The following is a 20523-nucleotide window of genomic DNA, read 5'->3' on the forward strand; positions in this document are numbered from 1 at the left end:
ACCTGGTGGGAGGTAATTAGGCCATGGGGGTATGAGTAGATTAATGCTGTCTTGTGGAAGTTCTAGCTGTCGTGGGACAAAATTAGCACTGCAAGAGTAGGTTGTTATTAAACGAGGCCACCCAGATGCTTGGCCCCTTCTGTATGTGACTGGTTCTCTTTCTACTTCTTTGCCTTGTTTGTGATGCAGCCAGATGTCATGGTATTGGGTCCCCTACCACAAGACTCACAAATCAAAATTTCTTTGCTTTATATATTACCCAGCCTCAGGTGTTTTGTCATAGGAATTGTTGGGAGTCTCCCTGAGAACTCCCTGGGCCTTTCAAACATGGCGGTGGGCAAATTGCCATTGGGCAGCTAGAACTCCCTAGGCCTTTCAGATAAGGAGCCCCTAATGCAACATGGCGATGGGCAAGTTGCCAGTGGGCGGATAACAAGTTGTTTTGAAAATTCGCTAATTGGTCCTCCCGTCTTCCGTACACGTGAACAGTTCATGATCTCCATGAATCTTATGCAGGGCGGACGTGCCAGCACCATAGATAATGACCTGACCTTTACTATGATTGGCCCCGGGAGCTTCCTGGTCTAAGATAACTGACTTTCACTTTCTATATAAGCTAGCAGCAGTTTGCAATAAAGCGCTTCATCTTTGTCACTGCTATCTGTGTGTGTGTTTTGGTCTCCGATGACGAGCTTTGGCCTTTCATTGGTGCCGAAACCCGGGAAGGGAAATTTCTCATTCTGAGGACCCCCTCTCTCAAGGTTCGCCGTCCTCGTTCATCTTTTTGAGCGCTGCTACATTCCACCCAACACCGGCTCTCCAATAGGTGACTCCTTCTGATCAACAACCGGTGAGTCCCCCTCCCCCTCTTTGGGAATCCATCTCCAAACGGCTCTATGCAAAAGGCCTTGACTGTGAACGTCCATCAAGGCTCTTGACGCCTAGTTTGGAGGAGAGAACGTACCCCACCACGACTTTCATAGTTACGGTGGATGCCCATCTCATGGTTGATGAGCTATAAGGGACAGAAGAATAGGCATTCCCTGACTCTCTCTATCTCCTTCTCCTCTCCTGGAAAACCCCTGACGTCAGGTGGCCTGTGACTCCCTGCTGGGAGCCACAGCCAATTAATATGATGCATGGCATTTTTGATTGAAAGGTGATGCCAGCTAGCCATTGAGATGATATGATTATGTTAAAAATTACATTCATATGGATACCGGACTCCTGCTGCGGGACTCCTGGAGAGTTCCCATTGGTTGGGAAAGTGCAGTAGGAGGGAATTCCGGGGAGGCGCTTGCGCTAGAGTTCCGGGAAGGAACCAGCAGAACGCCGCGTGGGTGGATCGGGAAGCTTCCCGGGCGGACGTGTTATTGGCGGTTCTTTCAAATAAAGTTTGTTCCTGTTTGAGTGGCTCGTGATCTTGTGCCCAGCCAGACAGCGGCAACTGGTGGCCCTGTACGGGGAGCGCCTGAAGCTTGGAGGTGAGTAAAATTGCTCGCCCCTGAGGGAAGGCGACAGAATGGGTGACCATTTCAAAAAACAATGTGTTCTTCTTTTGATTTATTTTGTTTTTGTTTCAAGCTGCCTATCCCTAGAATTTTCTCAGGCAAACTGGGAAAAATGGTTGGCTCAAGGCTTGAAGTTGTTTGGCCCGGAGAAAGAGAAAATTGATACAACTATTCTTTGCTCCGTTTTTGTTTCATTCTGTTTCGGGTTTGTTTTATGCTACCTAACTGGGTTGCGTTACCTTTATAGTAGATTAGAAACTAGTAAAAAACAAACCGAAAAACTGTTAAGTAAATTGTTAGAGGTCCAAACTGTGGTAGAAAACATGTCAGGTCAAGCAAAAGAGAAGGTCTCTCCAGCTAGTCAGACAGAGGAAAATTTGAAGAAAGAAAGCTTAGAGGAAAAACGACCATCAGTTGGGGAGTTACAACAGGAGGCTGCTACTAACTCCGTTCTATCACCAGAGGGCGTAAGAGCTGAGCGGCCCTCAATTCCTGTAGTTAATGCACAAAATCCTAAGGCAAGATCCCAAAGACTAGCATGCCCTGTACTTGAGCAGGCAGGAGGGCAACGAATTCATTGCGCTCTAGATTTCAAAACAGTAAAGCAATTAAAAGAGGCTGTAACAACCTATGGCCCGCAAGCACCCTTCACCATAAGCATGGTTGAATCTATTACCAACTTAGACATGACACCAGCAGATTGGGCTAACATGTGTCGATCTGTGCTAAATGGAGGACAATATTTGTTATGGAAGGTTGCCAATGAGGAATTCTGCATGGAGACAGCTAGGCGAAATACAGCAGCCGGTTACCCTCAAAGAAATCTGGAGATGTTGTTAGGAAAGGGACCTTATGAGGGTCAACGGCAACAAATTGAATATGATCCTGGTGTATACGCACAAATTGCTGCAGATGCAGTTAGGGCATGGAAAACTTTACAGGGGCATGGAGATTTACAAGGACAGTTATCTAAGGTAATACAAGGAACTAACGAACCTTACGCTGAATTTGTAGATAGGCTTATTCAGACAGCTTCTAGGATATTTGGAGATGTAGAACAAGCAATGCCATTTATAAAACAACTGGCTTATGACCAAGCAAATCGTTGCTGCAGAGAGGTCATTAGACCATGGAAACATGAAGATTTAAACACATATATTAAATTATGTAGAGACATTAATGAACAAGGACAAGTCTTAGCAGCAGTACAACAGGCTTTAGATGCCAGGCCAAAAACATGCTACAATTGTGATCAGACAGGACATTTTAAAAGGAATTGTCCCATAGGAGGAGGGTTTAACAAAGCTAGGTATCAAAGGAATAGAATACCAGGTATTTGCCCACGATGCCGTAGAGGGAGACATTGGGCTAATGAATGCCGTTCTCAAACTACCATAGAGGGCACTCCGTTATCAAAAAACGGACAAGGATCAAGTGTTTACCCACGATATCGTGGAGAAAGGCATCAGGCTCCATTGCCAAAAAACGGACTGGAGGGCCCAATGCTCCGGGGCCCAAAACCACAAATATACGGGGCAATGGAGGAACCCAACAGCACCATCAAGGTAGTGCCCAGGACACATTATCCATTAAATCCCTCATCAGACAAACTAGAGGGAGCGCAGGGCTGGACATCTGCGCCTCCGCAAGAGCAGTACTAACTCCAGAGATGGGAATTCAAATTATTCCCACAGGAGTAAAAGGACCTCTTCCCCAAGGAACGGTAGGCTTATTATTGGGACGCAGTTCTTCCACACTAAAAGGACTTATGATAAGTCCCGGGGTAATTGATCCCGATTATGAAGGTGAAATAAAAATTATAGCTAGTTCTCCAAGAGGCATATCAGTTATCTCACCAGGGGATAGAATAGCACAGTTACTAATAATACCCAGCCTACATGATAAATTTTCTAGTCGTACTGTAGAAAGAGGTACCAGGGGATTGGGCTCCACAGGTGTAGATTGGGCTATGCTGTCTTTAAATTTAGATTCTCGCCCCATGCTAAAACTAAATATTCAAGGATACGACTTTAATGGGCTACTGGACACAGGTGCAGACCTTAGCATCATATCTACTCAGGAATGGCCAAAACATTGGCCATTACAACAAGCCACTCAAACGCTTCGAGGCCTAGGAGTGGCTACTAATCCCCATAGAAGTGCAATGGTATTAGATTGGAAGGATCCTGAAGGATGTGAGGGAACTATACAGCCATATGTATTGGATCATCTTCCTATAAATTTATGGGGACGAGATGTCCTAGATCAATTAGGTTTAACGTTAACAAATAACATCAATCCTAATGCGCCCACTACTAGGGCTAAACAAGGTTTTAAAAAAGAAAAAAGATTAGGAAAACAAGGACAAAATATAGCAGCACCAATTCAAATAGATCAAGGAACAGACAGACATGGGTTGGATTTTCAGAAAGGGCCACTGAGACAATAAAAATTACTTGGAAATCAGAAAGACCAGTGTGGGTTCCTCAGTGGCCCCTGACTAAAGAAAAGATACAAGTAGCCCATGATCTGGTTAAACAACAATTAGCGAAAGGACATATACAACCTTCCATATCTCCCCATAATACTCCCATTTTTGTTATTAAAAAGAAATCTGGTAAATGGAGATTATTACAAGATTTAAGAGCCATTAATAATGAGATGGTTATTATGGGACCTGCTCAATCAGGGATTCCCCAATTGTCTGCTTTACCAAAAACCTGGTATGTTTTAGCTATAGATATTAAAGATTGTTTTTTTTCAATTCCTATTCATCCTGAGGATAGTCCACATTTTGCATTTACTATCCCTGCACTAAATCATGAAGGTCCTGATCAGAGATATGAATGGAAAGTACTCCCTCAGGGGATGGCTAATAGTCCAACTATGTGTCAAATTTATGTTAACAAAGCAATCCAACCACTTAGAAATCAAAATCCTGAACTACAAATATTTCACTATATGGATGATGTATTATTGGCACATAAAGATAAAAACATATTGCTGGAATGTTATGCCACACTTACAAACTTATTAAAAAATTATAATCTAGAGATAGCAATAGATAAAGTACAATTAAATCTTCCAATTAATTATCTAGGAGTCCTGTTATCCTCAACCATGGTCCGTCCACCAAAAATTCAAATACGAGTAGATCAACTCAAATCACTTAATGACTTTCAAAAGTTATTGGGAGACATAAATTGGATAAGGCCTTATCTAGGCATACCAACAGGAGAGCTAGGACCTTTATTTGATATCCTAAAAGGTCCATCAGATCCAAATTCACCCCGCATGCTAACGCCTGAAGCAAGAAAGGCATTAAAAATCATTGAAACATATATGGAAAATATGCACTTGGATAGAATTGATATAAGTTTGCCTTTATTATTTATTGTACTACCAACAAAAAATATTCCTACAGGAGTATTTTGGCAAGAAGGTCCATTATTGTGGATACATTTATCTTATTCTCCTAATACTATTCTTACTAGATATCCTGAGGCTGTAGGACAATTAATACTCAAAGGAATAAAAGCAGCAAAGGGAGTGTTTGGGATTTCTCCCAATAAAATTATTACTCCATATACTATGGATCAAATTGATGAGTTAGCCAATGAGTTAAATACTTGGGCAATAATCATGTGTAAATCTAATGTTTCATTTGATAATCACTTGCCATCTAATCCTTTGTTGTCTTTTTGGTCTAAGCATCCTGTAGTTTTTCCAAAAATGACAAGAAAGTCCCCTATCATGAATGCTCCAAATATATTCACTGATGGGTCAAATAATGGTACAGCAGCAGTAGTTACCCCTGATCAAACTTTTACATTTTTAGTACCCAAACAATCAGCTCAAAAGGTAGAGCTTAATGCAGTATTACAAGCTTTTATGATGTTTAAAGATTCTGTATTTAATTTATTTTCTGATAGTCAATATGTAGTTAATGCTATAGTATCCCTTGAAGATGCAGGTAGGATTTCCCCTTCTTCTACTGTTTTCTCTTTGTTTTCCACTATACAAAGTCTAATCTGGGACAGAAAAGATCCATTCTTTATAGGACATATCAGGGCACATACAGGATTGCCTGGAGCCCTTAGTTTAGGCAATGAATTAGCAGATAAATCTACACATGACATACATATTTTCTCCACAATAGAAGAAGCTATAAATTTTCATAAAAGGTTTCATGTCAATGCTAATACTTTACAAAAACGTTTTAAAATAACTAAAGAACAAGCCAGACATATAATAAAACAATGTCAAAATTGTGTGACATTTTTACCACAAGTTAATCTTGGAGTCAATCCTAGAGGACTGATACCTAACCATATTTGGCAGATGGACGTCACACACTTGCCAGAATTTGGAAAATTAAAATATTTGCATGTTACAGTTGATACTTCTTCTGGATTTTTGATGGGCTCCCTTCATGCCGGAGAAAAAACTAAAGATGTTATAGCTCATTGCTTACAAAATTTTGCCACTGTGGGCGTTCCAAAACAGTTAAAAACAGATAACGGTCCCGGTTATGCTTCTACCTCTTTTAAACAATTCTGCTCATCATTTGGCATTACTCACATAACAGGAATTCCATACAATCCACAGGGACAAGGCATAGTTGAAAGAGCTCATCAAACTATTAAAATGTACTTATTAAAACAAAAGGAGGGAATTGGAAAGGGGTATATATCCCCCAAAGATAAACTTAAAATAACCCTCTTTACTCTAAACTTTTTAAATTTGGATTCATCAGGACTTAGTGCTGCGGAAAGGCATATGTATCCAAAAAATGTGCATAAGCCTAAAGTTCTTTGGAAAGATATTCTAACAGGACATTGGAAAGGTCCTGACCCAGTAATTGTCTGGAGTCGGGGCTCTGTTTGCGTGTTTCCACAGGGAGAACAGCAGCCGATTTGGATTCCAGAAAGACTAACTAAAACGATTTCTACAGATCAAAAAGAAGATAATTTGACTCAAATCCATAACAGCTGATATCCAGAACTCCAGCTTGGCCATTCTTACATCTGCGACTGATTAACCAGGATGCTTTTTTTCAATATCTATTTTATTATTGCATTTTTCCATATCATAGGTTCTATTTTATTTTTGAGCTCATACAGACCTAGGTTGATGTTTTTCTGATCAGTTTTATTTTTTAACTGTGGAGTTTTTAACATTGCAATGGAGATTTCACCTAGGTGAAACTACAAGGCCTTTACTATTGTCTTATGTGTTGTATGTTATATGTGCACACTTCTGTTTTGTGTTATGTGTCTATATGTGCGTATGTCCATAGATCATATATGAGGAGTGCTCATAAAAAAAAATGGATCCAAGTACTTTTTATTATTCACGTAATTTTAATGGTTTAATTTAAATTGGGTAAACAGCTGTTAAAAATTATTTTAATATGTGTACAAATAAACAGGTTAACAAATCTGTTTGTTTATTTTCATCTTTCCTTTTCATTATATTTAATAATTCTGTTCAAGATAATGTAAATTGTTCTAAAAAAAAAAAAAAATGTTTTCTTAGTACCTGTTAAAATGTTACATTTTTTTTTCTTTCTCTCTTTAACATCATTGTCAAAATTCCTATTTTTCATCCCAGTGCCGGTGAAGACAAAGATGAAACCAAACTACAACTTCTTCGATAATTATCACAACAAACTGTATAAACTGATACATCAATGATCTTGGGAGGAAATGGACATATTGATAGATTCCTCCACTTTGAACTGCTTACAAAACTTGCCTGGACTATGTATCACTTGTATGCACTGTGATCTATCTGTTGATACAACAAATTATGGTAATGCTGGCGTATCTTTGCTGATGTGTCACCAGTGATGCAATTTTCCCTAGGAGTCGTCAATTGATGTGGTGTTGTGGCATTTCTGTATCCTCCTCCCTTCTACTAGTGATGGTCTAATTTTGGGGGCCAACAGAGGTGAGGCAAAGAACCTCACCCCCCCACTGGCACCAAGGCCAAATCTGGGGGCCAACAGAGGTGAGGCAAAGAACCTCACCCCCCCACTGGTGCATAGGCCTATCCACAAGTATGGCTATTTGCTGGACCGGTAGTCAGTGACGGGTATGATCCAATTGCAATGGTATCAACCTAAGACAGGAGGCTGACGCCTAAAGGTCAGTTTTCCAATGACGGGTAAGAACCATATGTTGAATTGGACAAACCTAACAGGCACGGTCCCTAGCCACATTACTTGTTTCTTAATTAAACAGAAGGGGGGAGATGCTGGGAGCCACAGCCAATTAATATGATGCATGGCATTTTTGATTGAAAGGTGATGCCAGCTAGCCATTGAGATGATATGATTATGTTAAAAATTACATTCATATGGATACCGGACTCCTGCTGCGGGACTCCTGGAGAGTTCCCATTGGTTGGGAAAGTGCAGTAGGAGGGAATTCCGGGGAGGCGCTTGCGCTAGAGTTCCGGGAAGGAACCAGCAGAACGCCGCGTGGGTGGATCGGGAAGCTTCCCGGGCGGACGTGTTATTGGCGGTTCTTTCAAATAAAGTTTGTTCCTGTTTGAGTGGCTCGTGATCTTGTGCCCAGCCAGACAGCGGCAACTCCCGGCCTTAAGGTCTCGCTGGTTGGGCTCTTGAGTGACGACTCATTTGCCCTCCCGGCCCCGGCTCTCTCGAGAGTCTCTTTGGTTGACCTCTCCTTTTAGGGACGCCTGAAGGAAACTCAACCAAATTCTGTTCCAGTCCAGGCCATTCACCTCTTCTCTTCCTGCTGAGAGTCATCATGGGAGCCTCTTCTTCCCTCCCCGCTGATTCCCCTCTCAAATGCCTTCTGGCTAACCTCAACCGGTTGTCCCTCACTCCTGACATCAAGTCCAAACTCCTCATCAAATTCAGTACACAGAATTGGCTATATTACCAATTAGACAACCGAAACCGATGGCCCCCAGAGGGGTCTCTAGATCCTCAAATTCTGCGTGACCTTTTTAACTTCTGCCAGCGCTCAAAAGGGTGGAAGGAGATCCCCCTATGTGGAGGTCTTTTCCCTCCTTCTCTCCACTAGATCCCTGCTTCTCCAATAGATCCTCACCCTCAGCCTTCTGCCCCAGACTCTCTGCTGTCACTCCCACCTCAGCAACCTGATTTCTCCCCTCCAATTACTAGATCAATAACCCAAACCTCTGCCAGTTCTCAGACCATTGCCCCCTTGCTGAGGTAGCAGGTACTGAGGTACCTCTCCACCCACTCACTCCTCTCTTCTCCTGTCAGTGCCCACACCAGGTCCCACCAGGTCCTTTTACCAGCTAACCCAAAGCTCAAACCAGCTGAGGAGAGCCCTCAGATCCGTATAAGGGATCTGGTGAAAATGGCCTTTAAAGTTGCTTTGTCATCACTGAAAACAGGTTACTAAGAATTTAATGTCCCTCACAGACTTTTGGGGATACTCACTCCCATCTTCCCCTCTGCTGTACCTGTTCTACTGCTCAAGTTTTCGTTGCTAGGAAAATCCCAAACCCCTTTCCCATTATTCTTTTAAATCTCTCCTTCCTCATTCTCAGATCCACCAGAGCTGCTCTTAGCCCCGTTTTCCCGTCTTCCCCCTCCCTACCAGGCCCACAGAACAGTCTTAACTGACCTTCTCCAGAAGTCTTCACCATGGCTGACTTTAGAACTTTCAGCAAAAGAGTCCCTATAAAAGGGAAGTTTTATAGGGACTTCCTCTTTTTGTGTTGCCCTGTTCTACTTGGCCACTGGCTGGAGAAATCAGCACTCCAAAAGCTAGACACCCCCTTACTCGTCTTTCACAAAATATGTGAACAAGGCCTCTGGCCTTGAGCTGGGCTTCACAGAGATGGCTACATTTCTAAGATAAGGAAATTACCAACTGGGCTCCATGGGAACAGCTGGCAGGGGGAGGAAAGAAAGGGAAGAAAAAGTTCTCCCCCTCCCAGGTGTCCTTAAAAAGTTAACTTGCCCAGAACAGAGGAAAAAACAGAAACAAAAACTGCTTTTTGGGAACTTCTGAGACTGTAAACTTCTGAGCCCCTTCCCTTACATGATCGGTACAAAATTCTGAAACTACCTAAACTTGGGGTTCAGGGGATTAATTGATTACAACAGAAGCAGTGCCTTCTGAATCCAGTTGCAACCAAATAGGATTGTTTCCCTATCTTTGGTGATATCTTAGGTGCCTTGCTTTGTCCTTCCCTACAACACTATAATTCCATATACTTAAACATTGTTTATGTTTTCATGAAATGGTCAACAGATGTGATTAATTGTGTACTGCAAAACACAAAAGTACTTTGCTATTTTTCTACAAAAGGTTAAAAGCTTTCAGCCTTTCTTTAATTCATGTTTTAGATATGATATTATATTGTGTTAACTAATATTCATGTAAACTTGAGAAACAATTTATATAAGCTTTGCAAAATGATATTTAAAAAACAAAGATTGGCTTCAGAACTATAGCACTTAAGATTTATGAAGAGCCCCACCTTACCTGAGATAAAGCTGTGCCTCCCATCTTACTACATGTAAGAATGACTCCAAAGTAGGCCAGACTTCAGGTAAAGCCCAGTACTCTTAATTTAAGGTAAAACTGACTTTGCTGGATGTTTATGATCAAAACTTAAAGTTAAATCAAAAGGGCCAAGAAAACCAATGTTTGGCTCTTGCCCTCTGAGTCAGTCTGAATCCAGGGAACAGGGAACTTCTCTAAAGAGCTTTGCAACTCTGGGCCACATAACCTCCTGATCAGGGAGATTATTGAGACCACTGGAGAATGAAAAGCCAATCCGTGCATTTGCTGTGAATAGGAGGGTCACCAGAGAAGGGAGACATCCCTGATGCTTCCAAGGGAAGCCACATGGTCAAGCAAGACCTGGACCCATCCTAGCACAAATGGCACTAGCAGAACTAAGAAGCTGCTCTCAAGTTCCCCCACGAGCGACCTCTATGGGAACTCGGCTGACTCTTAACAATAGATAGAAACAAAGTCAATTTTGACCAGCTTGATCTTAAACACCTACCCAAAACAGTTAAGCCAAAAAGTCATTCCTAGGAGTAATGAAAGACAAAAATAGGTAAAAAAGAGGAGTCAGCAACTAGCTAACAGTCTCCATGGGGAATGTTCAGTCAAGTATGGCCTTGGCTCCTCTCCCTCTCAGGACCCCTACTGGTTCTCTTTAGGTTTCTCCTAATAGGACCACTAATAGGACCATGTCTGTTAAACTGCCCACAGAAGCTCCTGCAAAATCAGATATATAGATTCACCAACCAGTCAGTCAATCAACTACTTCTTTAAGACTACCAGCCCTGGTGCCCAAGATGGAGACCTATGACTCATGACCAACTCCTCTGCCTCCAGAGACTCTGTACCCATCTAAAACCCTCTCTAACCCCTTTTTCCAGTTTTCACAACCCCTCTTTTACTTCAGAGGAATGAGAACTACTCTCCAGCAGGTCCACTGTGCTTATTCTGTCTGCTCTACAGCATCCCCACAAGGAAGCATCAAACCTAAACTCCCCACTCCTCAGATGAGGAGCCACCAGCCAGGCGAAGACTGGTAGATCAACTCCACCCACATGCCTAGGCACAAAAAGCTTCGCTACCTACTTACTTTGGTTGATACTTTTTCAGGTTGGATAGAAGCCTTCCCTACATCCAGGGAAACTGCTGACACTGTTGCCTCCATCCTCATTGAGCAGATCATTCCCAGGTTCAGATTTCCCGCCTCCATCCAGTCAGACAACAGTCCAGCCTTCACTTCTCAGGTTGTTCAGCTAGTCTCCAAAGGCCTCAACATCACTTGGAGGCTCCACATCCCCTACTGACCCCAATCCTCAGGTAAGGTTGAGAGGCCTAACAGCATTCTCAAGGATCATCTCACTAAACTTGCTATTAAACTTAGGCTCTTCTGGCCCAATCTCCTGCTGTTGGCCCTCACCTGAATTCAGGCAGCCCCAAGGGCTCACTCAGGCCTTAGCCCCTTTGAGCAACTCTATGGGTGCCCTTTCTTAACCACCCAAAGCTTTTCAATCACTCCTCCTTCCCTTGTGTCCTACCTGCCCTATCTCACACTTCTACACAAACTCCTAAGGGAACACACAGACCGGTGCCTTCCTGCACCATTCATTGCCTCAATCCCAGCACAACCACAAACTGAATTGGACCCTCTTCAACTGGGTGACTCCTAACTACTAAAGGAACTGCTATTATAAATGCCCGCCTTATTTCTAATCTGCTACGAGCTTTCACGCTGCCTTTACAGCTAGGAATAGTCCACTGTAAAGCCCATCAGACTGACTCTTCTCCTGCCACAGTGGGCAACTCTAAAGCTGACCAGGTCAGCCGCCTTATAGGCCCCATCCACTTTCTCATTACTCCATCTTTCCTCTGAGGAGCAACCTCCTGACCCTCACCAAATTCACCATGGAATTCAGCTTAGACTGCACTAAGGTCCTCCCCTTGGTCCTGTTGCAACTCAGGGCCTTACCCAAAAAACCATCCAACCTTTCCCCATTTGAGGTTATGTACAGCTGTTCATTTTTACCCCCCCAGAATACAGACTGAACAATTACCTATACCTGATTCCTACGCTCTACCTCTCCTTTTCCATCTATGCTCTGAACTTTGGAAATACCAGGACTGGCTTTTACCTGACCCAATCATTACTCAAAACCCCCTCATCCTAACACCCAGCCAATAGGCTCAAACCATGTATCTTGGAAACTGATTCTGGCAACATCGGACCAGAGGACTCGCAAGAATCCACACCTACATACTCTTCCTCTTCCCACCCCACTGACCCTTTAAAAATTCGTCTGTCTCGTGTTTCTGCCCTTACACCTATAGGTGAGAACATATCTGAAAATGTACCTTAGCTTTTTGATCCTCATCCTCATCCTCACCCCAAGGGTAATGCCTTCACCATCGTATGTCTGGAGATTCAAGGTGAGAGAAACATACACACACACAAAAAAAAACCACCCAGACCACCCGGTTGGCTACCACTTCTGACTGTCCCCTAACAGGGTGCTCCTCAGCCATCTATATTATACTCTCTTCCTCTTCCTCTGAGCTCGTCAAGCAAGCCAGCTGCCCTTACTTACGTTTTCTATATAACCAAAATAGGGATTACTGCAAACAGTGGCCGGAAACCTACGGAGGCTGCCCCTATTGGTCATGTAGAATTCATGATGCATATTCAGGGCAATTAAATGTAGGAAAATTTAAACTTGAGTCTGCCTCCCACCAATACAAGCTGACCATCCCAGACCCTGGGAACTCACACTGGGCAGCAAGAGTAAAGGCTTCTTTTTATTGCATTGGGTATGCCTCCACTCCCTGTGGTTCCTTATCCATTACCCAGGAATATGTTTCCATAGAGTCTCCAGTCTCTCTTGTCTCAACAAGCAGAACAATGGCTGCTCACATCCCTAGAAAGCCAACGCACTTCTGACTCTCAGGCTTCACCGATCTATACCTGGGTACAGATCATCACTGACACATTGTCCTACCTAAACCAAACTTTCCCCGCTGCAAGTCCAGCAAATTGCTTTCTGTGCGCTTCCCTAGCACGGCCCTTGCTTGCTGCAGTTCCAATAAAAGTTTCCAGTGTGGATGTTTCCAGCTTGCCCAACTCATCCTACAAAAAGGAAACTATCAAACCCCTGCAGAATGTTCCTTTATAGGAATCCGAGGAAAATAACCACACCATGATTCCTCGGGTTTACCTTCTGGGATCCGCAACTCCCAATTCCCTCCTGGCAGGTTTTTGCCACCATAACCTAACCATCAACCACATCACATACTCCCCACCAGGGCTCTTCTTCTGGTGCAATGGCACTCTCACCGCCATTATACTCTCCAACATATCTAGCCCATATTTATTAGTCACCATAGTTCCACAACTCACTCTCTATAGCAACTCTGAAATAAAATCCATCCTTAATCCTCTAAAACATGGAAAATGGGCTGCATTCCTTCCGTTAATGATAGGCATTTCATTAACGGCCTCAGCAGCAAGCGCAGGGTTATCAGGAAGAGCATTAGGTCATTCCCTGTGGGCTCTCAAGGACATTAATTCAAAACTTAAAGGAGCACTTTCTTCCACAGCAGAATCTCTATCATCCTTACAAAAACAGGTCACCTCATTGGCACAAGTCACCCTTCAGAATCGCAGGGCCCTAGATTTACTCACTGCTGAAAAGGGTGGAACCTGTCTTTTCCTTAGGGAAGAATGCTGTTATTATATCAATGAATCGGGTCTTGTAGAAGACAATGTTGTTAATCTCACTGATGTGGCAGCCACCTTAAGGACCCCAACAAGTCAAAACCTTTTCTCTTCCTTAATGTCCACTCCCCTTCTGGCATGGGTATGGCCTATCCTTGGACCACTATGTGTAATCTTTTTAATGTGTCTATTTTTACAATGTATTATAAAGTTTATTCAAACTCAAGTAGGTAAAATCTCTAACCAAACTTTTAACCAGCTTCTACTTAGAAATTATCAGCTTCTGGCCACAGAGAATCAACCACCTTCTCCAGAGAACATCCCTCTCAATGCTGAAAAACCCTTCAAAGATTCCTGGTATACCTTCTTGAAAGCAATATCTGATGATGCCCGGCTTGTACCCGCTGTAGAGACTTATACTAACTGTACTGAAGTGATAATGGACCTTTGGCTACAGGGAACATTTTGTGATGTCACATCTGACCTTATACCAATCTTTGCAGCTCTCTTGTGGGGACTCCTAACTTCCCTCCTTCAGACCCTTCCCTGATGACGCCCCCACTCAGCAGGAAGTAGCCAGAAGGAATCAACATCCCTTTCCATATAATAACAAAAAAGGGGGAATGTTGGGAGTCTCCCTGAGAACTCCCTGGGCCTTTCAAACATGGCGGTGGGCAAATTGCCATTGGGCAGCTAGAACTCCCCAGGCCTTTCAGATAAGGAGCCCCTAATGCAACATGGCGATGGGCAAGTTGCCAGTGGGCGGACAACAAGTTGTTTTGAAAATTCGCTAATTGGTCCTCCCGTATTCCGTATACGTGAACAGTTCGTGATCTCCATGAATCTTATGCAGGGTGGACTTGCATGCACCATAGATAATGACCTGACCTTTACTATGATTGGCCCTGGGAGCTTCCTGGTCTAAGATAACTGACTTTCACTTTCTATATAAGCTAGAAGCAGTTTGCAATAAAGTGCTTCATCTTTGTCACTGCTATCTGTGTGTGTGTTTTGATCTCCGACGACGAGCCTTGGCCTTTCAGGAATACAAGATGAACAGATAGTTTGTTAGTGTTTTGTTGAGGAATTTTTAACCTATGTTCATAAAGAATATCATGCATGGTTTCCTTTTCTTGTAATATCATTGTCTAGTCTTGGTATTAAGGAAACACCATGTAGGATGACTTAGCAAGGGATTATTCCTCTTCTATTTTTGGAAGACTTTATTAAGTTTTTTAAAGACTTAGTAGGATTCACTATTGAAATCCTCTAGTCTGAGCTTTTTCTTGTGTGAAATATTTTGATTGTTATAGAACTCTTAATAGGCCTATTAGGATTTTTCATTTTCCCTTAAGTTAGCTTTGGTAGTTTATGTCTAAGATTTCTCATTTTTTCTAGTTTATTTAATTTGTTAGCATACTGTTGTTCATAGAATCTTTAAATAATCCTTTTTATTTCAATAAGATTGATAGTGACTTCTCTTTCAAATTTTATTTTAGTCGTTTCTTTTCTTTCTTATTTCATGGGAACTCTAGCTAGATGTTTCTTAATTTTGTTGATCTTTTCAAGTAATAGTTTGGGTCTGCTGATTTTTTTGTATTTTGTTTGTGTGTGTGTATATATATATATATATATATATATATATATATATATATATATTTTTTTTTTTTTTTTTTTTTTTTTTTTTTTTTTTGAGACAGGGTCCTGCTAAGTTGCTTAGGGCCTCACCAAGTTGCTACAGCAAGCCTCAAACTTGAGATCCTTCTGCCTCAGCCACTTGAGATAGTTTGATATGTTGTGTTTTCATTTCCATTCATATCAGAATGTTTTTAAATTTCCCTTGTGATTTCTTCTGTGACTGGTTATTTGGAGGGTTTGTTTAATTTCCACATATTTGTTAATTTTCAAAATTTCCTTATTTTATTAATTTTTAATTTTATTTCACTATGGTCAGTTGGATCTTAAAAAAATTAAAACATATTCTCCAATATCTGCCTTTGAGGGTTTAATTTAGACACATTTAATGAAGTTGCTGATAGGATTTGAGTCTACCATTTTTCTGTTTACTATTTGTTCAAAATCCTTTTATTTATCAATTCCTCCATTATTCCCTTCTTTTCCTCTTTAGGTACTTTCTAATGTGCAATTAAAATTTCTTGCTGCTTCTTTTAATATGCATATAGTTATTTTATTAGTGATTACTCTGTAGGTTACAATCACCGATGTAATTTCTAACAATGTGATTCCGAAAAACACCTACTGACTTCAATGGATGTGTAAAAACCTTGCTTGCATACAGTCCACTTTCCCTCTCTGTATACTGTTATCATCACTAATTATATCTTTGTATCGTATATAACCATCAACATAGACTGATAGTTATTGAATTATGCAGTTATCTTTCAAACCAGATAGGAAGAAAGGTTATAAGCAAAAATGTATTTATACTTTTCTTTATATCACATAATTTCTTTATGTAATTACAAGTGTTCTTAATTTCTTTATATATATATATATATTTAATTTACTGTGTTGTGTCCTCTCATTTCAGCCTGAAGAACTCACTACTTTTTGTAGGGTATATATGCTAACAATTAACTCTCAGGTTTTGTTTATTTTGGAATGCCACAATTTCTCAAGGATAGTTTTAATGGGTATGAAAATCTTGATTGATGGTTGTTTTCTTTTGAATTTATCATTGCACTGCCTTCTGGTTTCCATTATTCCTGAGGAAAAATTTGCTGTTGACCTTATTAAGAATTTTTGTCTGTGAGTCACTTCTTAATTAGAGAAGTACACTTGTAGCTTTTCTATTATTTATTTCAAATTTTTATCATTTTCTTCATCTTTTAATAGTTTGATGATGTTTGAGTTTATCATTGGAATTTGATGAGCTTCATTGATAGGTAGATGAATGTTTTTCATCAGCTTTGGGAAATTTTCAGTTATTGTTTCTTCACATATTCTATTTTCCCCATTCTCCTGCTTCTTTGCTTTTAGACTCATTTTATACGTATACTTGATGATATTCTGTAGTTATTGCACTTTGGTAGTTCTGAATTTCTATTTGATTGCTTTTTAATTTCTGTCTCTTTACTCATATTTCCACATTGTTCCCATGCTTAATTTAGTTCTTTGTGAATAATTTCCTTTTTCTGTTTAACTTATTTAAAGTTGCTGATTGTGATCCTTCCTCATAGTTAAAAAATGAAAAAAAAAATACAATGTCTGAACTTCAGGGAGTTTCTGCTGATTGTTTTTTCTCTATTAATGGGTTACATTTTTTCTTTCTTCTTTGTCTCCTCCTCCTTCTCTTTTGCATGTCTTGTGATTTTTGTTGTTGTTGTTGTAAGCTGGACATTTTATATAACATAATGTGACAATTCTGGAATTCAGATTCTTCACACTCCCCAGGGTTAATTATTGTTGCTGCTTATAGTTGTTGTTTAGTGACTTTTCTGAATTAATTATGTAAGATCTGATAAACAATACACAATTTTATCAAATGTTCTTAAGTCTGTATACCATTAACTTAGTGGTTGGCTAATGTTTGGTTAGAGATTTCTCTAAAAAATCTGAAAATGATAATTCTCCTAACCTGAAACATCCAAGTTGGCTTTGTTCATCTCTCTGGAGCATTGGCAGGGTTCATTCAAAGATTGTATTCAGCTAAGACTCTCATTGTCATTTAGGTTTGATGGTCTCAAGTAATCAATCTTCTTGTATGGAAGATCAAACTCCCATGGAGAATCATTCATGAGAACTGGGTAAAAACTGTGAGGCATCCTATGACCTATTATTGACATCTTACAACACAATTTCTCCTGCATTCTATTGATCAAGAAGTCATTAAAGCCAGACCAGATTTAAGGAGAAGAATAAGATTTTCTCAGTAAGAAGTGTAGCCTAGAATTTGCCATGATTTTTATTCGAGTATGATAAGTATTGGAAACAAATAACTTATTGAATGCAAAAAAGATATTCCAAAAAGAGAACAGAAGTAAAAGAACACATATATAATTTAAATATAGTCTTTATAATAAAGATAGAACTATAACATAAAACGGTATGATAAAACCAAAAGCAGACATAGTGATAAAATGTAGATACATTTATTCATCTATAAAAATATCTGGCTAGCAAAGTAAAATTCAAATACAAGATGCTCCTAAAATTTAGCAATTCAGGGGGCTGGGGATGTGGCTCAAGTGGTAGCGCGCTCACCTGGCATGCCTGCGGCCTGGGTTCGATCCTCAGCACCACATACAAAGATGTTGTGTCCGCCGATAACTAAAAAATAAATGTTAAAATTCTCTCTCTCTCTCTCTCTCTCCCTTTCTCACTCTCTCTAAAAAAAAATTTAGCAATTCAGAAAATATACACTAGGAAATACAAACAAAAAGAAAACAGTGGGTGCAATCTTATTGGATAAGGTGGAATTCAGAAAAAAAAGAATTTGAAATAGACAAAGTGGGACATTTATAATAATAAACAAGATTTACAATGAAGAGTTATCAGTTTATTTAGGCATCTACTAACCTGGCAATGCTTCAATAATGCAAAAACAGGAGATGAAGGAAGACATAAGATCATATTAATATTAGAGGACTTCAATACAGCTCTTTAGTAAAAGATATCAATTATGCAAAAAATTGTAAAACTGTACACATAATCAACATAATGAATAATTCTGGATCCTGATAAACAATATACAATCTTATCAAATGTGCATAGGTCATTTGTGAAAATTATGTATATTTGGTAAACAAAATATAATAAATACCAAGGAATAGATATTAATGCTAGAAAACAAACCCCAAAGACCCTTCTCCTGAGAACTTAAAAAATAAATATGCATTAAATAACATTAGATGAAAGTAAAATGCCAATATAAGCATTGAATTTATTAAGAATAAAAAATTAAAAAAATATGACATTCAACTTATTGTTTATAGTTGAGGCAGTTTTCAAAGAAAATTGTGTAATAAATAAACATGAAAGTGAGTTAAAGTTCCAACTCAAAGCAAATTGAACAGATAAAGTGAACAATTTTTTAAAAGCAAAATAAAGTGAACTAAAAAGCGGAGGGAATAAATTAAAAAGTCTAATTTAATGAGCAAGAAAAGAAAAATAACATAGATAAACATAAGAGATGATTCTTCAACAATAAATGAATTACACTGACAAAAACCTGATATATGTAATAGGAAAAAACAGGAAAAATGCAAATATACAAAATTAAAAATGAAAAAGAAAAAAGCAATAAGAAAAAACCTTAGGAAATTATACAAATACATGGAAATTAAACAAATTTTAAGCAACAAATGGATCAAAGAAGAAATGAAGAACAGGACTTAAAAGTTTTTAAAGAAATAAAAATGGAGACTCAACATCAAAAACCTGTGGAGTACAGCAAAACAGTACCAAGAAAGAAGTTTATAGCAATTAAAACCTATATTAAAAAGTAGGACCTCAAATTAACAACCTATCACAGCATCTCAAGGAACTAGGAAAATCAAACCAAACCAAATCAAAATTGACAGAGGCAACTATCGATAAAGCTCAGCACAGAAATAAGTGAAATAGTTAAATCATGAAAGATCAATGAAATGAAGAGCTGGTTCTTTGAAAAGATAAACTTGATGAACCCTTAGCCAGACTAAGAGAAGACTCAAATAAAATCAGAAATGGAGACTAAGAAATTATAATGGACATCACAGAAATATCATTAAGGTATTATTTTGAAAAACTATTTGCAAAAAAATTTGATAACCTAGAAGAAATGGGCAAATTTCTGGACTTATACATCTTACCAAAATTGAACCATGAAGAAAAACTAAACAGACCATTAATGAATAATAAAGTTGAATCAATAAAAAATATCTCCCATCAGAGGCTGGGGATGTGGCTCAAGTGGTGCAGCGCTTGCCTGGCATATGTGGGGCACTGGGTTCAGTTCTCAGCACCATGTAAAAAAAATAAAATAAAGATATTGTGTTCACCTAAAGCTAAAAATAAATATTTTTTAAAAAAGATCTCCCATCAAAGGAAAGTCTAGGACCTGATGACTTTTCCTTTGGGTTCTACAAATTCTTCCTAAATCATTTCAAAAAATTGGAGAAGAGGGAATTCTTCTAAATTCATTCTAAAGGTCAGTATACCTTGATATCAAAATCAGACAAGAACACACACACACACACACACACACACACACACACACACACTCTGCTACATGCCAACATTCTTGATGAACATAGATGCAAAGATTGTCAAAAAATACTATCAATTTGAATCCATCAACACATTAAAAAGATTATTCACTATGATCAAGTGGAATCCTGGCATGCAAGAATGGTTCAACATACACAAATAAATAAACATGATATACCATGTCAACAGAATGGAGGACAAAAACCATATGATCATTTCAGTATATGCAGAAAGGTAATTTTGTAAAATTTAATATCATATCATGATAAAACCTGTAGAAATTAATTCTAGAAGGAATATGTCTCAACGCAACAAAAGCCTGTGTAATAAGCCAACACCTAATACCATACTGAAGGAGGAAAAGCTGAAAGCTTTTTCTATAAGATCTGGAGCAAGACAAGGATGCCCACTTTCACCACTTTTATTCAATATTATACTGGAGGTTGTAGCCCAAGCAATCAGGAAAGAGAAAGAAATAAGGGGCATCAAAATTAGAAAACAGTTGAAATGCATTCTGCTGTCATGTATAACTAATTAGAACAAATGAAAAAATTAAATTACAAAAAATTTG

This window comes from Callospermophilus lateralis, chromosome 10 (genome assembly GCF_048772815.1).
Source record: "Callospermophilus lateralis isolate mCalLat2 chromosome 10, mCalLat2.hap1, whole genome shotgun sequence".
Classification (NCBI taxonomy): Eukaryota; Metazoa; Chordata; class Mammalia; order Rodentia; family Sciuridae; genus Callospermophilus; species Callospermophilus lateralis.